The following is an 11,151-nucleotide window of genomic DNA, read 5'->3' on the forward strand; positions in this document are numbered from 1 at the left end:
CCGTCTTAATTTATGTGACACCATTTGACTTGGCATGGAATTTAAGAAAGAAAAGAAGACTTTTGAAAAGTGTGGTCCAAAACAAGCCTTATATAAATATGTGGACAAATCATCTCATACAGTTAAATTGTTTTTAAATATAGAAATGTGACATTCTTTTTGAGACAGACTAAAAAGGAAATTGTGCCACATAAATTGAGACAGAGAAAGTATTATAAGATCAATATTTATCACGTTTTAGGAATTTTGTGTTTAATTTTTATTTAACTCAAATATAACTTTTAATATTATTTATGTGAATTTAATTATTTGCTTATATTGATAAGAGATCCATGCGCCATGCGCAACATCCATCCTAAAAGCTAGTATAACATTATACAAGTTCCAACATAACAAAACCACAGCCTTTTGAACCTTAAATGTAAACATAACCTTTTGAACCTTTCAAGATTTCCCTATGTCCTTTGGCACCCTCCTTTCCCAGGCTCATGGGTCCCAATCGAAACTCTGTTACCTTTTGCATTGTGTGGAGTTTGAGGCTTACTTGTAATGGTATTTGAATCAAAAAAAAAAAAAAAAACACGCAACAACAACAACATACACAGTGGAATCCCATAAGTGGGTTCTGAGGAGGACAGAATGATTTCAGATTTACCTCTACCTCATGGAGGTAGAGAGTAGAGAAGCTATTTTCGAACTACCCTCGGCTCAAACAGTGGCGGAATTGGAATTTTTAATAAGGTAGAATATAAAGAAGTAAACACACGAAGAGGCCAAAAAGGTTCAACATCTACTATATATATATAGGTTCAACATCTACTATATATATAGGTTCAACATCTACTATATATATAAGAATTAATTTAGCCTTGTATATATAGTGTAAATTTTCGCCGAAGGTGGTTGATCTCCCCTCCCCTTCTTCCGCCCTTGGGCTCAAATAACGCATATCAAAAATCGTAATGATATTTGAATAATATTCAATTATTGACACGAGAATATTTAACACCCATTTACTTCCTATTTCATGTAATGTTAATTTGATATATATATATATATCAAATTAATATTTGAGTATTGATTTAAATTTTAGTTTTATGGAGAAAATAATACTGTAAATTCTATTTTATCCCTAACAAAAAACTTAACGAGTGCCACAAAGGGCTCACACATGGAACTCAACGACTCTCATATGCGGTGTTTAAGTGAATTGATTTATTAAAAAAAGTGCAAAATTTGCACTCCCTCCGGTCTATTTTTAAGTGTTTATGTTTGACTTGACACATCCCTTAAAAAAACAATAAATAACAATCACATTATCACCCTTAATTATTATAGATCATCTAAATAATTGGAATCAATCAAACCTATGTTGCTCCCAAACGCACACACAAGTATACGCGATCGTACAAGTAATATAGGAATAAAGTCCAGATATCGTACCCACAGGGACTTATGATTAACTATTTACTAAATTAAACTAATGCTAATTATCTAACCAAGAAATAAAATCTCAAGATATAATTATTAACTAACTAAAAATAAAATAAAACAAATAATGAACTTCAACCAAGAAAGAGCGGGTTTTTATCGGAGAAGAGATAGATCTAGGGCTATGACCACTAACAATTCAGTTGAGTCTTCAAATCGTTCTACCTATGGGTTACTAGTTGACGGGTTAATTGTAACTTTGTGATATTCTCTCAAACTACTCACAAGCCTGTAGATGTTACTATAACGCCTATAGCTCTATGGTCGTTAGAGGTAACAAGAACGCATTTATTTTTCCGTATTCAACTAAGTAGGGCTAAAGGGTATATCTCTATCCTCAGTAGCGAAACGATAATATCGAACAAACTTTATTTATTCTTATTACGTAAGTGAATTCCCTTTCTCAAGTCCAATTCACGCACCACAGATAGTGTTTAATTAGTGAGCAAGTAATCAAACAATTGAGAACAAGAATAAATAAATAACCCAAAGATGGAAAATCAATAGATAGAAACGATAATCAAACGTCAACTTTCATGCTTGTGTGAAAGCCCTAAAACTAAAGAGTTTAGCTCCACATAGACATGGAGGAAAAACAACAAATCATCCGAATAAAAATATCAAAATAAGTATTACAGAGAAGAGAAGGTAAAACCCTATAAATACAGCCTCCACAGCGGCTCCAGGCTTTCTCTAGGTCCAAAGTTATGAACTAAAGGTTTCAAGCTATCCAAAATTATGTAAAAACCGTGTAGGATCTGTATTTATAGGATACCAAAAGGCCTGGGCTTTTAAAAACCAAATTCAACTCAGATTAGGAAAGAAAATAGCGGTCTCGCGTCACACCTGCATCGCAGCTGCAACGCGCACAGCAAAATTAGAATCAGAGACTGATTTTCTGCGCGTCAGTGGCGCGACGCGTGCGGTTAGCTGCCCGACCGCCCGTGCACGTTTTCTTTTTACTCTTCAAGTGTATTTGCTTTTCAGCTGTAGCCTCTTTTTTTCTCGTGTTGTTGTTTCTCATTGGTCATGACCACATGATGCCCAATTATTGGGTAATCGTGCAGTCCCCTCTCTTTTTCTCCTTTCTTTTTATTCCGCGTTTTATTCAATTTTGCTTCAAATCTCTTCATCTTTACACCGTTTTATTCTTACATAGTAAAAGTATAATATTAAGCACAAAGTAATATAATTAATACTCAAAAGACAATTAAAAGTACTAATATGTGAGGCAACAATGGCTAAATATATGCAATTTTAGGCCAAACATCACCACTCCACATTTAAACTCTTGCTCGTCCTCGAGTAAGCACTAAAACCACTCTCAATAACTCAAGCCTAGGAACACCACTACTTTGGTTGATACCAACAATTAGGCCCTCTAGCAATTCATGACATCACGTACACTTCCCGATCATCATGTAAGATATACAAGTCAACAAACAAACAAACAACAAACTTCAAACCTCCTAATCTTAAAGATGGACTCTAACTCATCAAATTTAAGCTCGCTCACCTATTCTATCAAAGAAGCTAACAACATTACCTATCTCTCATTAAACAAGTGCCCTCACAAGAATAAATAGTGCGCACACTCATATCAAGGAATGAATGTAAATTAAGGACTTAGCATCGAAGCACAACTCTCACGCTCACAAAAAAATTCACATGTATGCACAAAGAACCATAGGCTTGCCCATTATGTACATCTCCACTAATTAAGTGTGCTCGAATAGAATCAAATAGGACTTTAACGGGTTGTAATGTTGGCTAGGGGACAGGTAGGAAAACTATATAATAGTAACTTACACTTCCCTAAGCACTTTGCACTTTTAGACTTCAACACCCATTATTTTCACCTCTTAACTTTATTTTTCAGCCGTCTCTTCACCAGTTGTTTCAAAAGTATTTCTCATCATATCAAGAACGATTCAATCATTTTATTTTCTTCAAGCAACTTTTTTTTTCACATTCTTTTTAAGAGGGCCTTTTCATCACTTTGCAGCTATCATTGGTCACCATTTTTTACTCGACCATCCCTTTTCTTCACATTTATCAATTATATCATAGTCTAAGCTACAGTGCTCAAGGAAGCAGGATGCAAAAACTAGGGATTCAAACAAAAGGGTCAAGGCAAAAATACTGGCCTCAAACGAATGGCTTCCTAACTCCACTCAAAGGGCTAACTAGTGGTACAATTTCTAAAAAGGCTAAAAATTCACAAGACATATCAAAGAAAGCCTATCATCATCGTCTAAACAGAGCAACACTTTTTATTTCGCTTCAACAACATGCAGGGCAAGTTCTAGACTAAGATGCAAAACATGAAATATATGCAAAAAATCCCACCACACATGGCACAAGTCTCAATCAAGATGGCTCAATTCTACTCTGTGTGCAGTTCTAGGATCATGACGAACTACAAAAATAAGAATAAGCTATACATCACAGAGGCACAACCATGAGCTAGGTGTCGAAAGTCTGTTATCTTTTTCATTACTCAAGCACTCACACGAAAGTACTATCAAGCTCGGCCTAAATATGCTAGTATCAAACAAGTCACAAGGGTTTTCTTTCTCTCTCCTTTACTACTCCTAAAAAAAAAAAAAAAAAAAAATCCTAAAAATAAAAATAAAAAATTACATGGTTCAAAGCCCCCCCCCCCAAGGAAAGAACCGAGGTCATAAGAAAACCCAAGAGGTGGATGATGAATGCCACTAATGAGGGACTTAAGAAGTTACTAAAGAAAATAAAAAATCTTTTTCGAATTTTTCCTTTTTTTTTTTCGACACTGAGACTAAAAACTAATAATAATAATAATAATAATAATAATAATAATAATAATAATAATAATAATAATAATAATAATAATAATAATAATAATAATAATAATAATAATAATAATAATAATAATAATAAAAATCATAAGGCATACTAAATCATCATTCGGCCTTACCAGGGACGTATTTCCCACCCCACACTTAAAAATCATGCAATGCCCTCTGGCATATAGACGAAAAATTAAAAAAAATAAGGCAAGAAATACTCCCTGGGGCCCTCTGGGGCCTAGCTAGCAACATGCTCTCATCATTAAGGGTCGGCACGACCCCACACTTAAGCTCAAACATACTCCTCAGCTTTCAACTTTGGGTACGCAGACTTCCCCTAATATGCAAAACAAAACGTGACACTATAAAAATAAAAATCTATAATTATTACATATTGGGTTGCCTCCCAATAAGCGCCTTAGTTAACGTCGTGGCACGACGTGAATCAACTTCACCACTTTTCCCTCCACTTTGAGGATATGAATTGCCCCCCTAATTTTGCATCAAATTTTCTGCTCCGCTCCTGGGGCGATGTGTGAAAATAAAAGAACCAAGCAATAGGTGTCGTATCTTCCACTTCTTGGCCCTTAAGTGAGGAATGTCATTTTGTCTCTTTGGTGTGGCAAATTTCAGGATGTAAGGCTCTTGTTCCTCATCTATACACATCTTCACAAAAGCGTGGAGGGCTCAATTTTCATGTCGCCAACCAAACATAATGTAGAAAAATGTTTAGAATGAGAACCAACACGCCCCAACTCTAAAACTGCATTATTTCTGACATCCTCACTTTTGTACACTTCCTCAACATAGGCATCATCAATAAGGATCTGATCGAATGGTTGGCATTCCTCTATTTGCTCCACAACAATTGGTGGTTGGGCATCAGACGCCTCAACCTTTTTATTTATTTGAGCACCGGCAGTCATAGATGTCGAGCCAAATTGGTCTATCTCTTGTTAAGAGCTTTGTTCTTTTTTCCATGAAGTATGTCATGTCACTTGTAATTTCATCAAGAAATCCCCCAATACCTCTAATCGGTGGGCTTGAACCAATAGTCAAGTATCACTCACAACATCCACTTTGTGAAAATCACTTGAGAGACTAGAACAACCCCTTTAGGACACTTTTTTCCACTGACCACCACATCAAGTTACAAAAGTTCCAATATAGAATTTAGAAGGGTCTGCACATCACATCCCGTATGTGTGCCAAATTTTAGAACAATTTTTTCCTAAGTGGGGTCCTCCACAAAGTGCCACAAAAATCATTAAAACATGAATTTCCAAGATTGATAAATTTTCTTTCAAAAGATGCCATGTCAAGAAGAATACCGGAATATTAAAAAAAAAATTGAATAGACAAAAAGAAAAGTTAATCTAGATAAACAATTAATTTCTAAGTCCCCAAAACGGCGCCAAAAACTTGTTGCTCCCAAACGCACAATTATTATACGAGGTCATACTAGTAATATAGGAATAAAGTCCAGATATCGTACCCGCAGGGACTTATGATTAATTATTTACTAAATTAAACTAATGCCAATTATCTAACCAAGAAATAAAATCTCAAGATATAATTATTAACTAACTAAAAATAAAACAAAACAAATAATGAACTTCAACCAAGAAAGAGCGGTATTTTATCGGAGAAGAGATAGATCTAGGGCTATGACCACTAACAATTCAGTTGAGTCTTCAAATCGTTACCTATGGGTTACTAGTTGACGGGTTTATTGTAACTTTGTTATATTCTCTCGAACTACTCACAAGCCTGTAGATGTTACTATAACGCCTATAGCTTTATGGTCGTCAGAGGTAACAAGAACGCATTTATTTTTCCGTATTCAACTAAGTAGGGCTAAAGGGTATATCTCTATCCTCAGTTGCGAAACGATAATATCGAACAAATTTTATTTATTCTTATTACGTACGTAAATTCCCTTTCTCAAGTCCAATTCACGCACCACAGATAGTGTTTAATTAGTGATCAAATAATCAAACAATTGACACCAAGAATAAATAAATAACCCAAAGATGGAAAATCAATAGATAGAAACGATAATCAAACGTCAACTTTCATGTTTATGTCAAAGCCCTAGAACTAAAGAGTTTAGCTCCACATCGACATGGAGGAAAAACAACAAATCATCCGAATAAAAATATCAAATAAGTATTACTGAGAGAAGAGAAGGTAAAAACCACAGTCAATACGGCTCCACGGCGTGCTCAGGCTTCTCTTGGTCCAAAGTTATGAACTAAAGGCTTCAAGCTATCCAAAATTATGTAAAAATCGTGTAGGATCTGTATTTATAGAATACCAAAAGGCGCAGAGGCTTTTAAAAATCAAATCGGACTAGGAAAAGAAAATAAGCGGTCTCGCGTTACACCAGATCGGAGTCGCAACGCGCACAAGAAATTAAAATCGGCCCAGATTTTTCACAAGCGTCTGCTGGCGCGACGCGTGCAGTTCACCTGACTGCCCAGGTACGTTTTCTTGCTTTTACTCTTCAAGTGTATTTGCTTTTCAGCTGTAGCCTCTCTTTTTTCTGTGTTGTTGTTTCTCCTTGATCATGACCACATGATGCCCAATCATTGGGTAATCGTGCTGTCCCCTCTCTTTTTCTCCTTTTTTTTTTATTCCGCATTTTGTTTAATTTTGCTTCAAATGTCTTCAACTTTACACCGCTTTATTCTTACGTAATAAAAATATAATATTAAGCACAAAGTAATATAATTAATACTCAAAAGACAATTAAAAGTACTAATATGTGAGGCCACAATGGCTAAATACATGCAATTTTAGGCCGAACATTAACTTACTTTAAAAGTTGTACAATCACTAATAATTCATCAATGTTTCCAACCCAATAATTAATAATAAGGATAAAATACATATAAAATGATAAATTATCTCTTCACTTTTCAAATTGGATAAGTAAACGTAAACATGTACTTTTAGTACAGTGGACGGATCGAGGGAGCATTGAAGTGAATTTTCTTACTGTATTTGAAAGATTGTCACTGTCATAGGGGTGGCTACAACGTGGAAAAAATTTACAACACTCCCACAAAAACGCGGAGTCTCTTGAACCTCTTAACCCACTTGCACCCCTCCACATTTTCTTACAAGTAAAAAATAGAGTAGAAAAAAACAAAAGCAAGTGGCCCTTATATAAGCAGCATAGCAAAGGGGAAAAGGCAGTCGAATGGAATTATGTGGAGTAAAGTAGTTTCAGTATGGTTTGATTAATTTTTTATTTTCGAAATATCATCTAACGGCTATCGCAATCGATAAACTTTGATAGAATTAAATGGAGTACCCAAAAGTTACAACAAGATAGAATGAAAATATTTTTCCCTTAATAATATCCTACAATAGCAATTAACAGAAGCAACATACTTGTTACGTTTATCATAATCACATGATGCACCACTCTTAGCTTATTATGAAGAGGCGTATGAAAATTTATACTATAGTACTCCCTCTGTCCCAATTTATGTGGCACCATTTTCTTTTTTGTCTGTCCCAAAAGGAATGTCACCTTTCTATATTTAGAAACAATTTAACTTTATGAAATGATTTACATCCACACATTTCTATAAAGCTTGTTTTGGAACACACATTTCAAAAGTCTTCCTTTCTTTCTTAAACTCCGTGCCAAGTCAAATTGTGCCACATACATTGAGCGGAGGGAGTATTAGATCTAAATTGGTGACCAATATTAATTTGTTGAATAATTAAGTTTGTAATGTAGCATCCTTAGTAATGTGGATAGTCTGTTTTAGCTGTATAAGATCATTATTCTATCAAGGAAGTGTCTTACTACATGTATCTGACCAAAGAGGTTTCATAAAAAAAAAATTAAAAAAAATCTTTGGAATAATAATGTATAATTGAATATCCAAGCAAATATTGTGACCTCAAAGTTTAGTAGCCTACAATTATCGTCAATGGATTGAGTATGAAATTTGTTGCTGTGCTGAAACTTAAAGTTTAGATAATCACGAAGAACAAAGTAGCGTTGACTGTTGAGTACTTGAGTTGTTGTAGCAGCATTGGTTAGGGGTTGTGTTTAATTCCTCAATGTTGGGGGATCGAACCCAACCTGCTGCACGTTTTTGTTTTATTTCTAAAGCAGCCTTTAACTTTCATTTTTTATATTATTTTTAAACGCTTTTTCTTCTTTAGTTCTAATTACCCAAACGGCAAAAACGTTTTTCTTTTTTATATTACGTCTAATTACTTTTTTTTTGTATTTCTAATTACCCAAGTCCTGTGCAAATAACTATGCATCTCTTTGATGCCTTTGTGATCATAACGCGCCTTATTTCACAAAAAAATGTAATTAATTATCTTTTGCTCGCCAAGTTGATGTCACTATAAAATTTTATCTTATCTTAAAAGCACTGGTGAACCAATCTTCTTGGAATCCTAGATTCGCCTCTGGGTACGGTTGTAGTTTCATATCAAAACCTAAGCCCCCATTTGGCCATAAGAATTATTCACTTTATTCTGGAATTTTTTTTCACTTTTTTCCGGAATCAGCGTTTGGCCATGAGAATTCCGAATACAACTTCAAGTTGTATTCCGGAATACCAAAAACTCAAAAAACTTGTTTTTTAAAAAAAATTTACTTTTTTCACTTTTTTACAACTACATTTCACCAAAAACTACAATTTCAAAAACTATGGCCAAACACAATTCCAACTCCAAAATCCCAAAAAAAAAGTAATTTTTTTTTTTGGTATCTATGGACAAACGGGGCCTAAGATTTCAATTTAAAAAGCTTAAAAATCAGTTCGATACGATTCAGTTTAGTCAGTTTTTAAAATTGTTTTGACACCCCTAGTGCAGAATGTGAAGAATGGAATTTCTATTTCTTCCCAAAAAAAAAAAAAAAAAGACGCGGAGAATATTGAACCTCTTGAGCTTCTTGATTCATTCACACGTCTAAATTTTGGTTTAAGTAATGCGCATTCAATATCAAGAAGCTATTCCTACTTACCATGAAACTAATACACAAATTACTAAACAAATTAAAAGCAACAGCCTCCTTAATTGAGTGGGAAGTAAACCTGTCAACCGAGGTGTTGAACTGTCAAAATCGAACCTAACAGTTTAACTGGTTTAACCTAAGCCAGAATGGACCCTTACCGGATCGATTCTCTGGTAATATTCTACCGTGGTTCGGGGTCGGGTTTTCAAATATTGTGCCTGATTAACTGATTAACCGCTAAAAAATAAAAAATAAAAAATTTAATAAAATGGAGGCCGCCATCTTGACCGGGCCAATCGTCCATTTTGCAAAAATAGGCGGTTACACCGCTAAAACGGCCATTTTACCCTCCCTTTGTTCCCCAACCCCCCCGATTTTTTTTTATACACTTTAATCCATCGCCTACCCCTATATAAACCCCACTCCATTTTATTTTCATCCACACTAATTCACTCTTCTCTTTCTCTAAATTTCTCTCAACTATAGCTACTTTGCAACAATTAGCTATTTTAAATTTCTCTCAATTAAATACTATAAAGTTTTATTCTAGTTTCAATTTTATATTTTGCAATTATAAATAAAAAAAATTATTGGTGGAGTTGGTGATTTTGCAACAATCCGAAGTAGCTCCAAAGCTTTGGTGGATTTGCAATTCTAGCCGCCTTCACTTTGGTGGAAATTAGTCCAGCAATTTGGTACGCGTTCCAACTCTATCTTTATTTTCCGCTATTTAATTTACGCAATATAATTCTAGCAATTTAATTTTTTGCAATTTATTTTCTTGTGATTTATTTGTGTGTGATTTAAATTATTGCTATTTAATAATGTCGAAGAGAGTGAGACGTGGTGGCGGTAGTAGTGGTAGTGATGGGTTTATGGAGGAAACATTTGTGAATGAAACACTTAATTTAGGTATTAATATTGGTGAAAATAATCCACTTTTAGATCATGATGTAATGGAACACCAATTCGGCACTTTGAACAAATTGATGATGATCATGAAATACAAGCCCCCGAAAATCCCATAGAAGATACACATCCTTCACAATCACATACACAAGATAAACCGCCAAAATCTTGTAAGCCAACCTCTAGAATTTGAAAATTTATGACTAAAGATAAGGAAAGACAATTAGCTATATGTAATATATGTGGAAAGGAATTTACTTTCAAGCAACAAAGTAGTAAGGATGGTGGAACGGGTTCACTAACGAATCATATGAGAACTAGACATAAGGATGTTTGGGGAGAGCGAACGGGTTCAAATATGGGGGGTATTCAACAAACAATAGACCCACGAACTGATAAAAGTTTTAGCTATGACAAGAAAAAAGATCATATAGAAATAGCTAAAATGGTTGCTTTTGATGCTCTACCATTTTCCTTTCCTTCGGGTTTGGGTTTTGTTACTTATATTCAACGTTGTTATAATCCGTTGTTTGAGGGTATTCCTAAAAGTACTTGTAGATCGGATATTATTGATTTATATAAAAAAATATAGATTTAATTCGCGCCATGTATTTAATTCTTTAAATTGTAGTGTTTCTCTTACCGCCGATATTGGTCTTAGTCTTAACGAGTTAGAATTTTTTGCTATTACATGTCATTGGGTTGATGATAATTGGGTGATGCAAAAAAGAATTATAGCTCATTAAGTTTTCTTCTATTTACAACTTGCAAATAAATATATGGCTCATTGAGCTTTCTTATATTTACTTGTGTTCATATTCTTACTTATATTAAGTTAGGAATGTACCTAAAATATACTAAGAATATACTTATAATATGCATACGTTTCAATTAAAAAATAGAAAGTTATATACTTGGAAAAATAAT

Source organism: Lycium ferocissimum, chromosome 7 (assembly GCF_029784015.1).
Source record: "Lycium ferocissimum isolate CSIRO_LF1 chromosome 7, AGI_CSIRO_Lferr_CH_V1, whole genome shotgun sequence".
NCBI classification, from domain to species: Eukaryota; Viridiplantae; Streptophyta; class Magnoliopsida; order Solanales; family Solanaceae; genus Lycium; species Lycium ferocissimum.